Raw genomic sequence first — 18,882 nt, forward strand, 5'->3', positions numbered from 1 at the left:
ATTGACCTTTTGACGTGATTTACCAAATTTACTTTGTATTGCTCCTCTGCTAACCCATTGTATTGTCAGCATGTATATATTGAGATATGTTGTCAGCATGTATATACTGAGATGTATTGTTCATCTCAGCTGCTTGTCTCCTCTATGCAGCTCAGTTGGGGTATGCTTGTTCAATCATGGTACAAGCTTGCTTCCTATTTTCAGACTGGTGTATAGTAAATGTTGACAGTAAATTGGACAGTTTAAGGTATTGGACTTCTGGCTTAAGAGTGTTTCTATGTTATTAGTTTCTATTAGTTTCCGTGTTATTAAAGAGTACAGTGGCAGATCTCTTACTTTGTGACTTTAAAGAACAGCTGTTGTCAGTCTGTCTGCTCAGGGACTATTGTCTCTATTTTGACCACATTTAGGTTTGACCAAGTGCCCTCAATCAGTTCATTTTCTGGCAGCCAGGTGACTTGCTGTACTTCCCAAGAGGGACTATTCACTGAGCTGGCGCTCCTCCTGGGATCTCCTATTCTACACAAGTGACCATCAGTACCTACCAAAACAAGTAAGTGTCAGAATTAAGTCTGTAGTAAAGATAAAAGCTGATTTAAGGATGTGATAACCCTGAGTGCATTACTTCCTCCAATAGAAGTGTGTGGAAAGTATGGTAAATGACAAAATGTCACACACTTAATTGTGTGCAGTGAGGCCGTATGCGTGTGCAGTTGGATAATAATGTTTTCTTCATTCACAGAGGTCGGCTTTAAGCTCAACCCACCGGTGGATGGCAAGTTCCTGAATGAGAACAAACCGGACCCTTGTCAAGCCAGTCCCTTCCCTCTGTGCCACTGACCTGGAGCTAGTGAGAATGCACATACAGTTTAGAGTGAGTTATTGCGTGGGGCTGCAGAGTGGTAATGGAAGGGCTAGAAGCATGAAGCAGATTTGGAATTGGAGCTCTGTGTTTCCAGCTTTGACATCAGTTTTCTGTTTTACTTCAGTGCAACTATTTTAGTCATTATAATTATTATTCTTTTTATTAATTCCTGTCCTTCAGCTCTTGTTGTGGTCTCTTATTGGATGCACTTCCTGGCCTTGTGTTTGATACAGCAAAATAAGTGGTGCTGTGGACAAGCATACGGAGGAAGCTGCTTATGGTAAATAGGTGGAACTAGAGGGAATAACAGTGCATCCATGTGGAACTTCAGCTCTGTGGCAAGCGTGTATCTTGTTGATCTGCTTTGAAAGCTCAGGGCAAAGGCACTACCTTGTCCAGCAGCACAATCACTTCTCTTGAAGTCATTGACTCTTCAGAGGTTTGCTCCATCTGAAGCATTGTCTGCTTTTTTGCACTGCCTTCCTTTGGTATCACAGTGTCCTTGGATAGGTTGCTTCCTTATAAATGTAATGGTGTTTGCTTTGGAACAGTCAGACAAGCTTAGCTCCTGTTGGGCCAAGCTTTTGCATGTTTAGAAGCCAGCTAAGCTGTAAATTGTTCTGTGATCTCATTGCAGGAGTCCTGTTGTGTTGCCGGTCAGCACACAGAAAGAACAGGTCCCTTTTTCAGCTACACCAGCAAGTCTTCGGGCACAGCAGGGAGCTGTGGAGCAGGAGAAAATGAACATGGGATTTGGTGTGTGAACAGCTCATGGGGAATGCGTAGAAGAAAAGGTTGTGTTGGGAGTAAATGTTGACCTCTGCAAAGCTGAGGAATGTCCAGGTTTTTGCTGTGATACTGAACCTCTTTCTCTTTAGGCTAATCTGTTTAGGTTGAATCCATGTGGGTAACTATGTGCATGTTTAGCAGGTGGATGGAGCTGACTCAAGGAGAAAGCTGAGCAGCCTTGGATACTGAGCTCTGATTGGTGAGTCTAGAGGTTAGTACTGTTTACAAAGCTCATGTTTACAACTTGTTTGTTATTGTATTTGTGAAATTGTATATTTTGTAATCTTGTATTTGTAAAACCACAGTAGGAAACTATAGCCTTGGCAGAGACCATTCTGTGCATGAGAACATGGGAAATTCCAGAGGCCTGAGAAGACAATTGACCTTGGATATGCCAGCCAAAAATCGTCTTACATTACAGTAACAAGGCTGAGGGTATCAGGATGGCTCACAACGTGGCCTTGGCTCTTGAAGAATTCCACAAATCCCCTTCTTGGTTTTGAGGGATCCAGATACTCTTTACAGCTTCTTCTGTTAGCAGTTCTCGTCCCAACTGAACTGCTCCTCCAAGACTTGTGTTTACCCCCAGGTTACAAACTGCTCTAATGCTTTTCTTTTTCCCACTCCTCAGCTCCAGTGTCCATCCAGGCCATTCCACCGGGGGAGCACTGGGATCCGAATTGGAGGGCAGTTCATCTGAACATGGGGACCAAACTTGTTTCAGAAGTGGCTCACCCTGCTGTAAGTGGCTACAAAATGGTTTTTGCTTTAACTCTTTCTTGCCTGAAATGTTAAACTGCTACTGATGACAACTTGTACATGAACCTGACAACAAAAAGTATCCAGAACAGCATCTGCCTCAACACACACAGAGGGGATCCCACCTCACCCAACTACAATATGGGAACCACAGAACCCAGACCATCATTATCCCAGCTCTGCAGCCATCTGACTTCCGCAGCGCCAGGACAGCGTCGATTCCAGCCGGCTCCTACCCCCTCGTTCCCGATCGGACTTCGAGCCCTCCGGGAAGGTCACCGGTCTGCAGGTCCCCGTTCGGACGCCGCTCGTCGACGCAGGAGTCACAGAGAACGTGGAGACCATCAATGGGATCAAGGAATGGCCAGAGTTTATTAGATACAGTGCTCTTCTTATACCCTTACAGCCTTATGTAACAGCCTTGGATAGTGAGCTCTAATTGGTTAGTGTGGAGGTTACTACCATTTACAGAGCTAATGTTTATAACTTGTTTGTTATTGTATCTGTAGAACTGTATTTGTATGTTTTGTAGTATTGTATTTGTAAAACCACAGTGGGAAACTACAGCCTTGGCAGAGATCATTCTGTGCACGAGAACATGGGAAATTACAGAGGCCTGACAAGACAATTGACCTTGCTTATGCCTGCTTGAATGTTCTTACATGACAGTAACAAGGCTCAGGGTATCAGGATCGCTCACTACGTGGCCTTGGCTCTTGAAGAATTCCACAAATCCCCTTCTTGGTTTTGAGGGATCCAGATACTCTTTACAGCTTCTTCTGTTAGCAGTTCTCGTCCCAACTGAACTGCTCATCCAAGTCTTGTGTTTACCCCCAGGTTACAAACTGCTCTAATGCTTTTCTTTTTCCCACTCCTCAGCTCCAGTGTCCATCCAGGCCATTCCACCGGGGGAGCACTGGGATCCGAATTGGAGGGCAGTTCATCTGAACATGGGGACCAAACTTGTTTCAGAAGTGGCTCACCCTGCTGTAAGTGGCTACAAAATGGTTTTTGCTTTAACTCTTTCTTGCCTGAAATGTTAAACTGCTACTGATGACAACTTGTACATGAACCTGACAACAAAAAGTATCCAGAACAGCATCTGCCTCAACACACACAGAGGGGATCCCACCTCACCCAACTACAATATGGGAACCACAGAACCCAGACCATCATTATCCCAGCTCTGCAGCCATCTGACTTCCGCAGCGCCAGGACAGCGTCGATTCCAGCCGGCTCCTACCCCCTCATTCCCGATCGGACTTCGAGCCCTCCGGGAAGGTCACCGGTCTGCAGGTCACCTTTCGGACGCCGCTCGTCGACGCAGGAGTCACAGAGAACGTGGAGACCATCAACGGGATCAAGCAATGGCCAGAGTTTATTAGATACAGTGCTCTTCTTATACCCTTACAGCCTTATGTAACAGCCTTGGATGGGAGGGACTACTGATTTCTGTACTTGTATGGCTTGTTTCTGTACCCCTATGATATTTTCCTCCCTGAATATAACTTGTTATAATTGTTGTCTGAATAAAAAAGAGAGGGTTGAGTTGGATGGGATGGACCATTGATTTTGTACTGGTTGTTTTTGTACCCCTATGATGTTTTCTTCCCTGGCTCTATGTTGTTATAATTGTCTGAACTGAAAAAGGAGAGGGTTGGGGTGGATGGGACTGACTATTGATCTTGTATTGGTTGTTTCTGTATCTCTATGATGTTTTCCTCCCTGAATATAACTTGCTATAATTGTTGTCTTAACTGAAAAAGGAGAGGGTTGGGGTGGATATGACGGACTATTGATTTTGTATGGGTTTTTTCTGTACCCCTATGATGTTTTCCTCCCTGGCTATAACTTGATATAATCGTTGGCTGAACTGAAAAAGGAGAGGGTGGGGGTGGATGAGATGGAGTATTCATCTTGTACTTGTATGGGTTGTTTTTGTATCTATATGATGTTTTCCTCCCTGACTATATCTTGTTTTTTATTGTTGTCTTAACTGGAAAAGGAGAGGGTGAGGGTGGATGGGATAGACTATTGATCTTGTATTGGTTGTTTCTGTACCCCTATGATGTTTTCCTCCCTGACTGTTACTTGTTACAATTGCTGTGTGTATAAAAAATAGAAGGTTGAGTTAGATGCAATGGACCATTGATCTTGTACTGGTTGTTTCTGTACCTCTATGATGTTTTCCTCACTGACTGTAACTTGTTATAATTATTGTCTGAATAAAAAAAGAGAAGGTTGAGTTGGATGCAATGTACCATTGATGTTGTACTGGTTGTTTCTGTACCCCTATGATGTTTTCCTCGCTGACTATTACTTCTTATAATTGCTGTGTGTATAAAAAAGAGAAGGTTGTGTTGGATGCAATGTACCATTGATTTTGTACTGGTTGTTTCTGTACCTCTATGATGTTTTCCTCACTGACTGTAACTTGTTATAATTATTGTCTGAATAGAAAAGAGAAGGTTGAGTTGGATGCAATGTACCATTGATCTTGTACTGGTTGTTTCTGTACCTCTCTGATGTTTTCCTCACTGACTGTTACTTGTTATAATTGCTGTGTGTATAAAAAAGAGAAGGTTGAGTTGGATGCAATGGACCACTGATCTTGTACTGGTTGTTTCTGTACCTCTATGATGTTTTCCTCACTGACTGTAACTTGTTATAATTGTTGTGTGAATAAGAAAGAGAAGTTTGAGTTGGATGCAATGGACCATTGATCTTGTACTGGTTGTTTCTGTACCTCTATGATGTTTTCTTTGCTGACTGTTACTTGTTATAATTGCTGTGTGTATAAAAAAGAGAAGGTTGAGTTGGATGCAATGGACCATTGATGTTGTACTGGTTGTTTCTGTACATCTATGATGTTTTCCTCACTGACTGTAACTTGTTATAATTGTAGTGTGAATAAGAAAGAGAAGGTTGAATTGGATGCAATGGACCATTGATCTTGTACTGGTTGTTTCTGTACCTCTATGATGTTTTCCTCGCTGACTATTACTTGTTATAATTGCTGTGTGTATAAAAAAGAGAAGGTTGAGTTTGATGCAATGTACCATTGATCTTGTACTGGTTGTTTCTGTACCCCTATGATGTTTTCTTTCCTGGCTGTAACTTGTTACAATTGTTGTCTGAACTGAAAAAGGAGAGGGCTGGGGTGGATGGGATGGAGTATTGATCTTGTACTTGTATTGGTTGTTTCTGTACCCCTATGATGTTTCCCTACCTGAATATAACTTGTTATAATTGTTGTCTGAACTGAAAAATGAGAGGGTGAGGGTGGATGGGACGGAATATTGATTTTGTACTGCTTGTTTCTGTACCTCTATGATGTTTTCCTCACTGACTGTAACTTGTTATAATTATTGTCTGAATAGAAAAGAGAAGGTTGAGTTGGATGCAATGGACCATTGATCTTGTACTGGTTGTTTCTGTACCTCTCTGATGTTTTCCTCACTGACTGTTACTTGTTATAATTGCTGTGTGTATAAAAAAGAGAAGGTTGAGTTGGATGCAATGGACCACTGATCTTGTACTGGTTGTTTCTGTACCTCTATGATGTTTTCCTCACTGACTGTAACTTGTTATAATTGTTGTGTGAATAAGAAAGAGAAGTTTGAGTTGGATGCAATGGACCATTGATCTTGTACTGGTTGTTTCTGTACCTCTATGATGTTTTCTTTGCTGACTGTTACTTGTTATAATTGCTGTGTGTATAAAAAAGAGAAGGTTGAGTTGGATGCAATGGACCATTGATGTTGTACTGGTTGTTTCTGTACATCTATGATGTTTTCCTCACTGACTGTAACTTGTTATAATTGTAGTGTGAATAAGAAAGAGAAGGTTGAATTGGATGCAATGGACCATTGATCTTGTACTGGTTGTTTCTGTACCTCTATGATGTTTTCCTCGCTGACTATTACTTGTTATAATTGCTGTGTGTATAAAAAAGAGAAGGTTGAGTTTGATGCAATGTACCATTGATCTTGTACTGGTTGTTTCTGTACCTCTATGATGTTTTCCTCGCTGACTATTACTTGTTATAATTGCTGTGTGTATAAAAAAGAGAAGGTTGAGTTTGATGCAATGTACCATTGATCTTGTACTGGTTGTTTCTGTACCCCTATGATGTTTTCTTTCCTGGCTGTAACTTGTTACAATTGTTGTCTGAACTGAAAAAGGAGAGGGCTGGGGTGGATGGGATGGAGTATTGATCTTGTACTTGTATTGGTTGTTTCTGTACCCCTATGATGTTTCCCTACCTGAATATAACTTGTTATAATTGTTGTCTGAACTGAAAAATGAGAGGGTGAGGGTGGATGGGACGGAATATTGATTTTGTACTGCTTGTTTCTGTACCTCTATGATGTTTTCCTCACTGACTGTAACTTGTTATAATTATTGTCTGAATAGAAAAGAGAAGGTTGAGTTGGATGCAATGGACCATTGATCTTGTACTGGTTGTTTCTGTACCTCTCTGATGTTTTCCTCACTGACTGTTACTTGTTATAATTGCTGTGTGTATAAAAAAGAGAAGGTTGAGTTGGATGCAATGGACCACTGATCTTGTACTGGTTGTTTCTGTACCTCTATGATGTTTTCCTCACTGACTGTAACTTGTTATAATTGTTGTGTGAATAAGAAAGAGAAGTTTGAGTTGGATGCAATGGACCATTGATCTTGTACTGGTTGTTTCTGTACCTCTATGATGTTTTCTTTGCTGACTGTTACTTGTTATAATTGCTGTGTGTATAAAAAAGAGAAGGTTGAGTTGGATGCAATGGACCATTGATCTTGTACTGGTTGTTTCTGTACATCTATGATGTTTTCCTCACTGACTGTAACTTGTTATAATTGTAGTGTGAATAAGAAAGAGAAGGTTGAGTTGGATGCAATGGACCATTGATCTTGTACTGGTTGTTTCTGTACCTCTATGATGTTTTCCTCGCTGACTATTACTTGTTATAATTGCTGTGTGTATAAAAAAGAGAAGGTTGAGTTTGATGCAATGTACCATTGATCTTGTACTGGTTGTTTCTGTACCTCTATGATGTTTTCCTCACTGACTGTAACTTGTTATAATTGTAGTGTGAATAAGAAAGAGAAGGTTGAGTTGGATGCAATGGACCATTGATCTTGTACTGGTTGTTTCTGTACCTCTCTGATGTTTTCCTCACTGACTGTTACTTGTTATAATTGCTGTGTGTATAAAAAAGAGAAGGTTGAGTTGGATGCAATGGACCATTGATCTTGTACTGGTTGTTTCTGTACCTCTATGATGTTTTCCTCACTGACTGTAACTTGTTATAATTGTTGTGTGAATAAGAAAGAGAAGTTTGAGTTGGATGCAATGGACCATTGATCTTGTACTGGTTGTTTCTGTACCTCTATGATGTTTTCTTTGCTGACTGTTACTTGTTATAATTGCTGTGTGTATAAAAAAGAGAAGGTTGAGTTGGATGCAATGGACCATTGATCTTGTACTGGTTGTTTCTGTACATCTATGATGTTTTCCTCACTGACTGTAACTTGTTATAATTGTAGTGTGAATAAGAAAGAGAAGGTTGAGTTGGATGCAATGGACCATTGATCTTGTACTGGTTGTTTCTGTACCTCTATGATGTTTTCCTCGCTGACTATTACTTGTTATAATTGCTGTGTGTATAAAAAAGAGAAGGTTGAGTTTGATGCAATGTACCATTGATCTTGTACTGGTTGTTTCTGTACCTCTATGATGTTTTCCTCGCTGACTATTACTTGTTATAATTGCTGTGTGTATAAAAAAGAGAAGGTTGAGTTTGATGCAATGTACCATTGATCTTGTACTGGTTGTTTCTGTACCCCTATGATGTTTTCTTTCCTGGCTGTAACTTGTTACAATTGTTGTCTGAACTGAAAAAGGAGAGGGCTGGGGTGGATGGGATGGAGTATTGATCTTGTACTTGTATTGGTTGTTTCTGTACCCCTATGATGTTTCCCTACCTGAATATAACTTGTTATAATTGTTGTCTGAACTGAAAAATGAGAGGGTGAGGGTGGATGGGACGGAATATTGATTTTGTACTGCTTGTTTCTGTACCCCTAAGATGTTTTCCTTGCTGACTATAACTTGTTATAATTATTGTCTGAATAAAAAAGAGAAGGTTGACTTGGATGCAATGGACCATTGATCTTGTACTGGTTGTTTCTGTACCTCTATGATGTTTTCCTCGCTGACTATTACTTGTTATAATTGCTGTGTGTATAAAAAAGAGAAGGTTGAGTTGGATGCAATGGACCATTGATCTTGTTCTGGTTGTTTCTGTACCTCTATGATGTTTTCCTCGCTGATTTTAAGTTGTTATAATTATTGTCTGAATATAAAAGAGACGGTTGAGTTGGATGCAATGGACCTTTGATCTTGTACTGCTTGTTTTTGTACTCCTATGATGTTTTCCTCGCTGACTGTAACTTGTTATAATTATTGTCTGAATAAAAAAGAGAAGGTTCGCTTGGATGCAATGGACCATTGATCTTGTACTGGTTGTTTCTGTACCCCTATGATGTTATCCTTGCTGACTGTTACTTGTTATAATTGCTGTGTGTGTAAAAAAGAGAAGGTTGAGTTGGATGCAATGGACCATTGATCTTGTACTGGTTGTTTCTGTACCCCTATGATGTTTTCCTCGCTGACTGTAACTTGTTATAATTATTGTCTGAATAGAAAAGAGAAGGTTGAGTTGGATGCAATGGACCATTGATCTTGTACTGGTTGTTTCTGTACCTCTCTGATGTTTTCCTCACTGACTGTTACTTGTTATAATTGCTGTGTGTATAAAAAAGAGAAGGTTGAGTTGGATGCAATGGACCACTGATCTTGTACTGGTTGTTTCTGTACCTCTATGATGTTTTCCTCACTGACTGTAACTTGTTATAATTGTTGTGTGAATAAGAAAGAGAAGTTTGAGTTGGATGCAATGGACCATTGATCTTGTACTGGTTGTTTCTGTACCTCTATGATGTTTTCTTTGCTGACTGTTACTTGTTATAATTGCTGGGTGTATAAAACAGAGAAGGTTGAGTTGGATGCAATGTACCATTGATCTTGTACTGGTTGTTTCTGTACCTCTATGATGTTTTCCTCGCTGACTATAACTTGTTATAATTATTGTCTGAGTAAAAAGGAGATGGTTGAGTTGGATGCAATGTACCATTGATCTCGTACTGGTTGTTTCTGTACCTCTATGATGTTTTCCTTGCTGTTACTTGTTATAATGCTGTGTGTATAAAAAAGAGAAGGTTGAGTTGGATGCAATGGACCATTGATCTTGTACTGGTTGTTTCTGTACCTCTATGATGTTTTCCTCACTGACTGTAACTTGTTATAATTATTGTCTGAATAAGAAGGAGAAGGTTGAGTTGGATGCAATGTACCATTGATCTTGTACTGGTTGTTTCTGTACCTCTATGATGTTTTCCTCGCTGACTATAACTTGTTATAATTATTGTCTGAGTAAAAAGGAGATGGTTGAGTTGGATGCAATGTACCATTGATCTTGTACTGGTTGTTTCTGTACCTCTATGATGTTTTCCTTGCTGTTACTTGTTATAATGCTGTGTGTATAAAAAAGAGAAGGTTGAGTTGGATGCAATGGACCATTGATCTTGTACTGGTTGTTTCTGTACCTCTATGATGTTTTCCTCACTGACTGTAACTTGTTATAATTATTGTCTGAATAAGAAGGAGAAGGTTGAGTTGGATGCAATGTACCATTGATCTTGTACTGGTTGTTTCTGTACCTCTCTGATGTTTTCCTCACTGATTGTAACTTGTTATAATTACTGTCTGAATAGAAAAGAGAAGGTTGAGTTGGATGCAATGTACCATTGATCTTGTACTGGTTGTTTCTGTACCTCTATGATGTTTTCCTCCCTGATTGTAACTTCTTATAATTATCTGAATAAAAAGGAGAAGGTTGAGTTGGATGCAATGGACCATTGATCTTGTACTGGTTGTTTCTGTACCTCTATGATGTTTTCCTCGCTGACTATTACTTGTTATAATTGTTGTGTGAATAAAAAAGAGAAGGTTGAGTTGGATGCAATGTACCATTGATCTTGTACTGGTTGTTTCTGTACCTCTATGATGTTTTCCTTGCTGACTGTTACTTGTTATAATTGCTGTGTGTATAAAAAAGAGAAGGTTGAGTTGGATGCAATGTACCATTGATCTTGTACTGGTTGTTTCTGGACCTCTATGATGTTTTCCTCACTGATTGTAATTTGTTATAATTATTGCCTGAACCAAAAGGAGAAGGTTGAGTTGGATGCAATGTACCATTGATCTTGTACTGGTTGTTTCTGTACCTCTATGATGTTTTCCTTGCTGACTATTACTTGTTATAATTGCTGTGTGTATAAAAAAGAGAAGGTTGAGTTGGATGCAATGGACCATTGATCTTGTACTGGTTGTTTCTGTACCTCTGTGATGTTTTCTTCGCTGACTGTTACTTGTTATAATTACTGTGTGTATAAAAAAGAGAAGGTTGGCTTCGATGCAATGTACCATTGATCTTGTACTGGTTGTTTCTGTACCTCTATGATGTTTTCCTCGCTGACTGTTACTTGTTATAATTGCTGTGTGTATAAAAAAGAGAAGGTTGAGTTGGATGCAATGGACCATTGATCTTGTATTGGTTGTTTCTGTACGTCTATGATGTTTTCCTCCCTGACTGTAACTTGTTATAATTGCTGTGTGTATAAAAAAGAGAAGGTTGACTTGGATGCAATGTACCATTGATCTTGTACTGGTTGTTTCTGTACCTCTATGATGTTTTCCTCCCTGACTGTAACTTTTTATAATTGCTGTGTGTATAAGAAAGAGAAGGTTGAGTTGGATGTAATGGACCATTGATCTTATACAGGTTGTTTCTGTACCTCTATGATGTTTTCCTCGTTGACTGTAAGTTGTTATAATTATTGTCTGAATAAAAAAGGGAAGGTTGAGTTGGATGCAATGTACCATTGATCTTGTACTGGTTGTTTCTGTACCTCTATGATGTTTTCCTCGCTGACTATAACTTGTTATAATTATTGTCTGAATAAAAAAGAGAAGGTTGAGTTGGATGGGATGGACCATTGATCTTGTACTGGTTGTTTCTGTACCTCTATGATGTTTTCCTCACTGACTGTAACTTGTTATAATTATTGTCTGAGTAAAAAGGAGAAGGTTGAGTTGGATGCAATGTACCATTGATCTTGTACTGGTTGTTTCTGTACCTCTCTGATGTTTTCCTCACTGATTGTAACTTGTTATAATTACTGTCTGAATAGAAAAGAGAAGGTTGAGTTGGATGCAATGTACCATTGATCTTGTACTGGTTGTTTCTGTACCTCTATGATGTTTTCCTCCCTGATTGTAACTTCTTATAATTATCTGAATAAAAAGGAGAAGGTTGAGTTGGATGCAATGGACCATTGATCTTGTACTGGTTGTTTCTGTACCTCTATGATGTTTTCCTCACTGACTGTAACTTGTTATAATTATTGTCTGAATAAAAAATACAAGGTTGAGTTGGATGCAATGTACCATTGATCTTGTACTGGTTGTTTCTGTACCTCTCTGATGTTTTCCTCACTGATTGTAACGTGTTATAATTACTGTCTGAATAGAAAAGAGAAGGTTGTGTTGGATGCAATGTACCATTGATCTTGTACTGGTTATTTCTGTACCTCTATGATGTTTTCCTCCGTGATTGTAACTTCTTATAATTATCTGAATAAAAAGGAGAAGGTTGAGTTGGATGCAATGGACCATTGATCTTGTACTGGTTGTTTCTGTACCTCTATGATGTTTTCCTCACTGATTGTAATTTGTTATAATTATTGCCTGAACAAAAAGGAGAAGGTTGAGTTGGATGCAATGGACCATTGATCTTGTACTGGTTGTTTCTGTACCTCTATGATGTTTTCCTTGCTGACTGTTACTTGTTCTAATTGCTGTGTGTATAATAAAGAGAAGGTTCATTTGGATGTAATGGACCATTGATCTTATACAGGTTGTTTCTGTACCTCTATGATGTTTTCCTCGTTGACTGTAAGTTGTTATAATTATTGTCTGAATAAAAAAGGGAAGGTTGACTTGGATGCAATGGGCCATTGATCTTGTACTGGTTGTTTCTGTACCCCTATTATGTTTTCCTTGCTGATTTTAACTTGTTATAATTATTGTCTGAATAAAAAAGAGAAGGTTGACTTGGATGTAATGGACCATTGATCTTGTACTGGTTGTTTCTGTACCTCTATGATGTTTTCCTCACTGATTGTAACTAGTTATAATTATTGTCTGAATAAAAAAGAAAGTTTGAGTTGGATGCAATGTACCATTGATCTTGTATTGGTTGTTTCTGTACGTCTATGATGTTTTCCTCCCTGACTGTAACTTGTTATAATTGCTGTGTGTATAAAAAAGAGAAGGTTGACTTGGATGCAATGTACCATTGATCTTGTACTGGTTGTTTCTGTACGTCTATGATGTTTTCCTCCCTGACTGTAACTTTTTATAATTGCTGTGTGTATAAGAAAGAGAAGGTTGAGTTGGATGCAATGGAGCATTGATCTTGTACTGGTTTTTTCTGTACCTCTATGATGTTTTCCTCACTGACTGTTACTTGTTATAATTGCTGTGTGTATAAAAAAGAGAAGGTTGACTTGGATGTAATGGACCATTGATCTTGTACTGGTTGTTTCTGTACCCCTATTATGTTTCCCTTCCTGAATATAAGTTGTTATAATTGTTGTCTGAACTGAAAAATGAGAGGGTGAGGGTGGATGGGACGGACCATTGATTTTGTACTGCTTGTTTTTGTACTCCTATGATGTTTTCCTCGCTGACTATAACTTGTTATAATTATTGTCTGAATAAAAAAGAGAAGGTTGAGTTGGATGCAATGTACCATTGATCTTGTACTGGTTGTTTCTGTACCTCTATGATGTTTTCCTCGCTGACTATAACTTGTTACAATATCTGAATAAAGAAGGGAAGGTTGAGTTGGATGCAATGTACCATTGATCTTGTACTGGTTGTTTCTGTACCTCTATGATGTTTTCCTCACTGACTATAACTTGTTACAATATCTGAATAAAGAAGGGAAGGTTGAGTTGGATGCAATGGACCATTGATCTTGTACTTGTTGTTTCTGTATCTCTATGATGTTTTCTTCACTGACTGTAACTTGTTATAATTATTGTCTGAATAAAAAGGAGAAGGTTGAGTTGGATGTAATGTGCCATAGATCTTGTACTGGTTGTTTCTGTACCTCTATGATGTTTTCTTTCCTGGCTGTAACTTGTTACAATTGTTGTCTTAATAAAAAAAATTGAGTTGGTGTCTTATTCCTGTGTGTCTCTGCATCGTTTGGATATTGTTCCTGTTTTGCAGGTAAGTGCTACAGGTAAGTCGATTAGATTGGTAGACTGCTAGATGGCAGGCAGGCTGATAGAGAGATGGCAGGCAGGCTTTTAGAGAGATGGCAGGCAGGCTGATAGAGAGATGGCAGGCAGGCTCTTAAAGAGATGTCAGGCAGGCTCATAGAGACATGGCAGGCAGCCTGATAGAGATATGGCAGGTAGGCTGATAGAGAGATGGCAGGCAGGGTCATAGACAGGTTTTTGGCTTCTGTCTTTTGCCTTGTGCCTTCTGTCTTTTGCCTTGTGCCTTCTGTCTTTTGCCTTGTGCCTTGTGGACCGCACTTTTTCTACTACTATACTCTTTACTCTTTTATACTATATATATACACTATAGACTAGTATATATACTATATACTATACTAGTATATATAGTAGTATATATACTACTTTACCTATAGTAGTACTTTACTACTTTAGTACTACTACTAAAGTACTACTAAAGTAGTAAAGTACTACTATAGGTAAAGTAGTATATATACTACTATATATACTCGTATAGTATTTAGTATATATATTCGTATATAGCGTATATATACAGTATAAAAGAGTAAAGAGTATAGTAGTAGAAAAATTGCTGTCCACAGGGCAGAAGGCAGAAGGCAGAAGGCAGAAGGCAGAAGGCAGAAGGCAGAAGGCAGAAGGCAGAAGGCAGAAGGCAGAAGGCAGAAGGCAGAAGGCAGAAGGCAGAAGGCAGAAGGCAGAAGGCAGAAGGCAGAAGGCAGAAGGCAGAAGGCAGAAGGCAGAAGGCAGAAGGCAGAAGGCAGAAGGCAGAAGGCAGAAGGCAGAAGGCAGAAGGCAGAAGGCAGAAGGCAGAAGGCAGAAGGCAGAAGGCAGAAGGCAGAAGGCAGAAGGCAGAAGGCAGAAGGCAGAAGGCAGAAGGCAGAAGGCAGAAGGCAGAAGGCAGAAGGCAGAAGGCAGAAGGCAGAAGGCAGAAGGCAGAAGGCAGAAGGCAGAAGGCAGAAGGCAGAAGGCAGAAGGCAGAAGGCAGAAGGCAGAAGGCAGAAGGCAGGGCAGAAGGCAGAAGGCAGAAGGCAGAAGGCAGAAGGCAGAAGGCAGAAGGCAGAAGGCAGAAGGCAGAAGGCAGAAGGCAGAAGGCAGAAGGCAGAAGGCAGAAGGCAGAAGGCAGAAGGCAGAAGGCAGAAGGCAGAAGGCAGAAGGCAGAAGGCAGAAGGCAGAAGGCAGAAGGCAGAAGGCAGAAGGCAGAAGGCAGAAGGCAGAAGGCAGAAGGCAGAAGGCAGAAGGCAGAAGGCAGAAGGCAGAAGGCAGAAGGCAGAAGGCAGAAGGCAGAAGGCAGAAGGCAGAAGGCAGAAGGCAGAAGGCAGAAGGCAGAAGGCAGAAGGCAGAAGGCAGAAGGCAGAAGGCAGAAGGCAGAAGGCAGAAGGCAGAAGGCAGAAGGCAGAAGGCAGAAGGCAGAAGGCAGAAGGCAGAAGGCAGAAGGCAGAAGGCAGAAGGCAGAAGGCAGAAGGCAGAAGGCAGAAGGCAGAAGGCAGAAGGCAGAAGGCAGAAGAGAAGGCAGAAGGCAGAAGGCAGAAGGCAGAAGGCAGAAGGCAGAAGGCAGAAGGCAGAAGGCAGAAGGCAGAAGGCAGAAGGCAGAAGGCAGAAGGCAGAAGGCAGAAGGCAGAAGGCAGAAGGCAGAAGGCAGAAGGCAGAAGGCAGAAGGCAGAAGGCAGAAGGCAGAAGGCAGAAGGCAGAAGGCAGAAGGCAGAAGGCAGAAGGCAGAAGGCAGAAGGCAGAAGGCAGAAGGCAGAAGGCAGAAGGCAGAAGGCAGAAGGCAGAAGGCAGAAGGCAGAAGGCAGAAGGCAGAAGGCAGAAGGCAGAAGGCAGAAGGCAGAAGGCAGAAGGCAGAAGGCAGAAGGCAGAAGGCAGAAGGCAGAAGGCAGAAGGCAGAAGGCAGAAGGCAGAAGGCAGAAGGCAGAAGGCAGAAGGCAGAAGGCAGAAGGCAGAAGGCAGAAGGCAGAAGGCAGAAGGCAGAAGGCAGAAGGCAGAAGGCAGAAGGCAGAAGGCAGAAGGCAGAAGGCAGAAGGCAGAAGGCAGAAGGCAGAAGGCAGAAGGCAGAAGGCAGAAGGCAGAAGGCAGAAGGCAGAAGGCAGAAGGCAGAAGGCAGAAGGCAGAAGGCAGAAGGCAGAAGGCAGAAGGCAGAAGGCAGAAGGCAGAAGGCAGAAGGCAGAAGGCAGAAGGCAGAAGGCAGAAGGCAGAAGGCAGAAGGCAGAAGGCAGAAGGCAGAAGGCAGAAGGCAGAAGGCAGAAGGCAGAAGGCAGAAGGCAGAAGGCAGAAGGCAGAAGGCAGAAGGCAGAAGGCAGAAGGCAGAAGGCAGAAGGCAGAAGGCAGAAGGCAGAAGGCAGAAGGCAGAAGGCAGAAGGCAGAAGGCAGAAGGCAGAAGGCAGAAGGCAGAAGGCAGAAGGCAGAAGGCAGAAGGCAGAAGGCAGAAGGCAGAAGGCAGAAGGCAGAAGGCAGAAGGCAGAAGGCAGAAGGCAGAAGGCAGAAGGCAGAAGGCAGAAGGCAGAAGGCAGAAGGCAGAAGGCAGAAGGCAGAAGGCAGAAGGCAGAAGGCAGAAGGCAGAAGGCAGAAGGCAGAAGGCAGAAGGCAGAAGGCAGAAGGCAGAAGGCAGAAGGCAGAAGGCAGAAGGCAGAAGGCAGAAACGCAGCCCTCATATTCTGGTCTGCATAGGCAGAGCCGAGGTCTGCCTGGTCTACCCGCACCCCCCACCACACACAGCAGCCCTCATATTCTGGTCTGCATAGGCAGAGCCGAGGTCTGCCTGGTCTACCCGCACCCCCCACCACACACAGCAGCCCTCATATTCTGGTCTGCATAGGCAGAGCCGAGGTCTGCCTGGTCTACCCGCACCCCCCACCACACACAGCAGCCCTCATATTCTGGTCTGCATAGGCAGAGCCGAGGTCTGCCTGGTCTACCCGCACCCCCCACCACACACAGCAGCCCTCATATTCTGGTCTGCATAGGCAGAGCCGAGGTCTGCCTGGTCTACCCGCACCCCCCACCACACACAGCAGCCCTCATATTCTGGTCTGCATAGGCAGAGCCGAGGTCTGCCTGGTCTACCCGCACCCCCCACCACACACAGCAGCCCTCATATTCTGGTCTGCATAGGCAGAGCCGAGGTCTGCCTGGTCTACCCGCACCCCCCCACCACACACAGCAGCCCTCATATTCTGGTCTGCATAGGCAGAGCCGAGGTCTGCCTGGTCTACCCGCACCCCCCACCACACACAGCAGCCCTCATATTCTGGTCTGCATAGGCAGAGCCGAGGTCTGCCTGGTCTACCCGCACCCCCCACCACACACAGCAGCCCTCATATTCTGGTCTGCATAGGCAGAGCCGAGGTCTGCCTGGTCTACCCGCACCCCCCACCACACACAGCAGCCCTCATATTCTGGTCTGCATAGGCAGAGCCGAGGTCTGCCTGGTCTACCCGCACCCCCCACCACACACAGCAGCCCTCATATTCTGGTCTGCATAGGCAGAGCCGAGGTCTGCCTGGTCTACCCGCACCCCCCACCACACACAGCAGCCCTCATATTCTGGTCTGCATAGGCAGAGCCGAGGTCTGCCTGGTCTACCCGCACCCCCCACCACACACAGCAGCCCTCATATTCTGGTCTGCATAGGCAGAGCCGAGGTCTGCCTGGTCTACCCGCACCCCCCACCACACACAGCAGCCCTCATATTCTGGTCTGCATAGGCAGAGCCGAGGTCTGCCTGGTCTACCCGCACCCCCCACCACACACAGCAGCCCTCATATTCTGGTCTGCATAGGCAGAGCCGAGGTCTGCCTGGTCTACCCGCACCCCCCACCACACACAGCAGCCCTCATATTCTGGTCTGCATAGGCAGAGCCGAGGTCTGCCTGGTCTACCCGCACCCCCCACCACACACAGCAGCCCTCATATTCTGGTCTGCATAGGCAGAGCCGAGGTCTGCCTGGTCTACCCGCACCCCCCACCACACACAGCAGCCCTCATATTCTGGTCTGCATAGGCAGAGCCGAGGTCTGCCTGGTCTACCCGCACCCCCCACCACACACAGCAGCCCTCATATTCTGGTCTGCATAGGCAGAGCCGAGGTCTGCCTGGTCTACCCGCACCCCCCACCACACACAGCAGCCCTCATATTCTGGTCTGCATAGGCAGAGCCGAGGTCTGCCTGGTCTACCCGCACCCCCCACCACACACAGCAGCCCTCATATTCTGGTCTGCATAGGCAGAGCCGAGGTCTGCCTGGTCTACCCGCACCCCCCACCACACACAGCAGCCCTCATATTCTGGTCTGCATAGGCAGAGCCGAGGTCTGCCTGGTCTACCCGCACCCCCCACCACACACAGCAGCCCTCATATTCTGGTCTGCATAGGCAGAGCCGAGGTCTGCCTGGTCTACCCGCACCCCCCACCACACACAGCAGCCCTCATATTCTGGTCTGCATAGGCAGAGCCGAGGTCTGCCTGGTCTACCCGCACCCCCCACCACACACAGCAGCCCTCATATTCTGGTCTGCATAGGCAGAGCCGAGGTCTGCCTGGTCTACCCGCACCCCCCACCACACACAGCAGCCCTCATATTCTGGTCTGCATAGGCAGAGCCGAGGTCTGCCTGGTCTACCCGCACCCCCCACCACACACAGCAGCCCTCATATTCTGGTCTGCATAGGCAGAGCCGAGGTCTGCCTGGTCTACCCGCACCCCCCACCACACACAGCAGCCCTCATATTCTGGTCTGCATAGGCAGAGCCGAGGTCTGCCTGGTCTACCCGCACCCCCCACCACACACAGCAGCCCTCATATTCTGGTCTGCATAGGCAGAGCCGAGGTCTGCCTGGTCTACCCGCACCCCCCACCACACACAGCAGCCCTCATATTCTGGTCTGCATAGGCAGAGCCGAGGTCTGCCTGGTCTACCCGCACCCCCCACCACACACAGCAGCCCTCATATTCTGGTCTGCATAGGCAGAGCCGAGGTCTGCCTGGTCTACCCGCACCCCCCACCACACACAGCAGCCCTC

The 18,882-nt window shown here is 43.8% G+C and overlaps 2 long non-coding RNA genes across 4 annotated transcripts; both read left to right on the forward strand.

Annotated features, from left to right (window-relative positions):
- The first annotated feature begins 506 nt into the window (after nt 1-506).
- Nucleotides 507-1,101, forward strand: LOC117437254 (uncharacterized). The gene is made up of 3 exons (XR_004550418.1): nt 507-553; nt 743-874; nt 1,046-1,101. It is a non-coding gene; the product is annotated as an uncharacterized lncRNA (long non-coding RNA).
- Nucleotides 1,102-1,515: 414 nt separating this feature from the next.
- On the forward strand, nt 1,516-4,024 carry LOC117438984 (uncharacterized). Of its 3 annotated transcripts, none has more exons than XR_004551121.1 (5): nt 1,516-1,708; nt 1,793-1,865; nt 1,960-2,395; nt 3,293-3,402; nt 3,501-4,024. It is a non-coding gene; the product is annotated as an uncharacterized lncRNA (long non-coding RNA). The 3 variants fall into 3 exon arrangements; XR_004551123.1 differs by having other exon boundaries at nt 3,534-4,024; XR_004551122.1 differs by having other exon boundaries at nt 2,286-2,395.
- Nucleotides 4,025-18,882: the final 14,858 nt, after the last annotated feature.

Source organism: Melopsittacus undulatus, chromosome 2, assembly GCF_012275295.1.
Source record: "Melopsittacus undulatus isolate bMelUnd1 chromosome 2, bMelUnd1.mat.Z, whole genome shotgun sequence".
Lineage (NCBI taxonomy): Eukaryota > Metazoa > Chordata > Aves > Psittaciformes > Psittaculidae > Melopsittacus > Melopsittacus undulatus.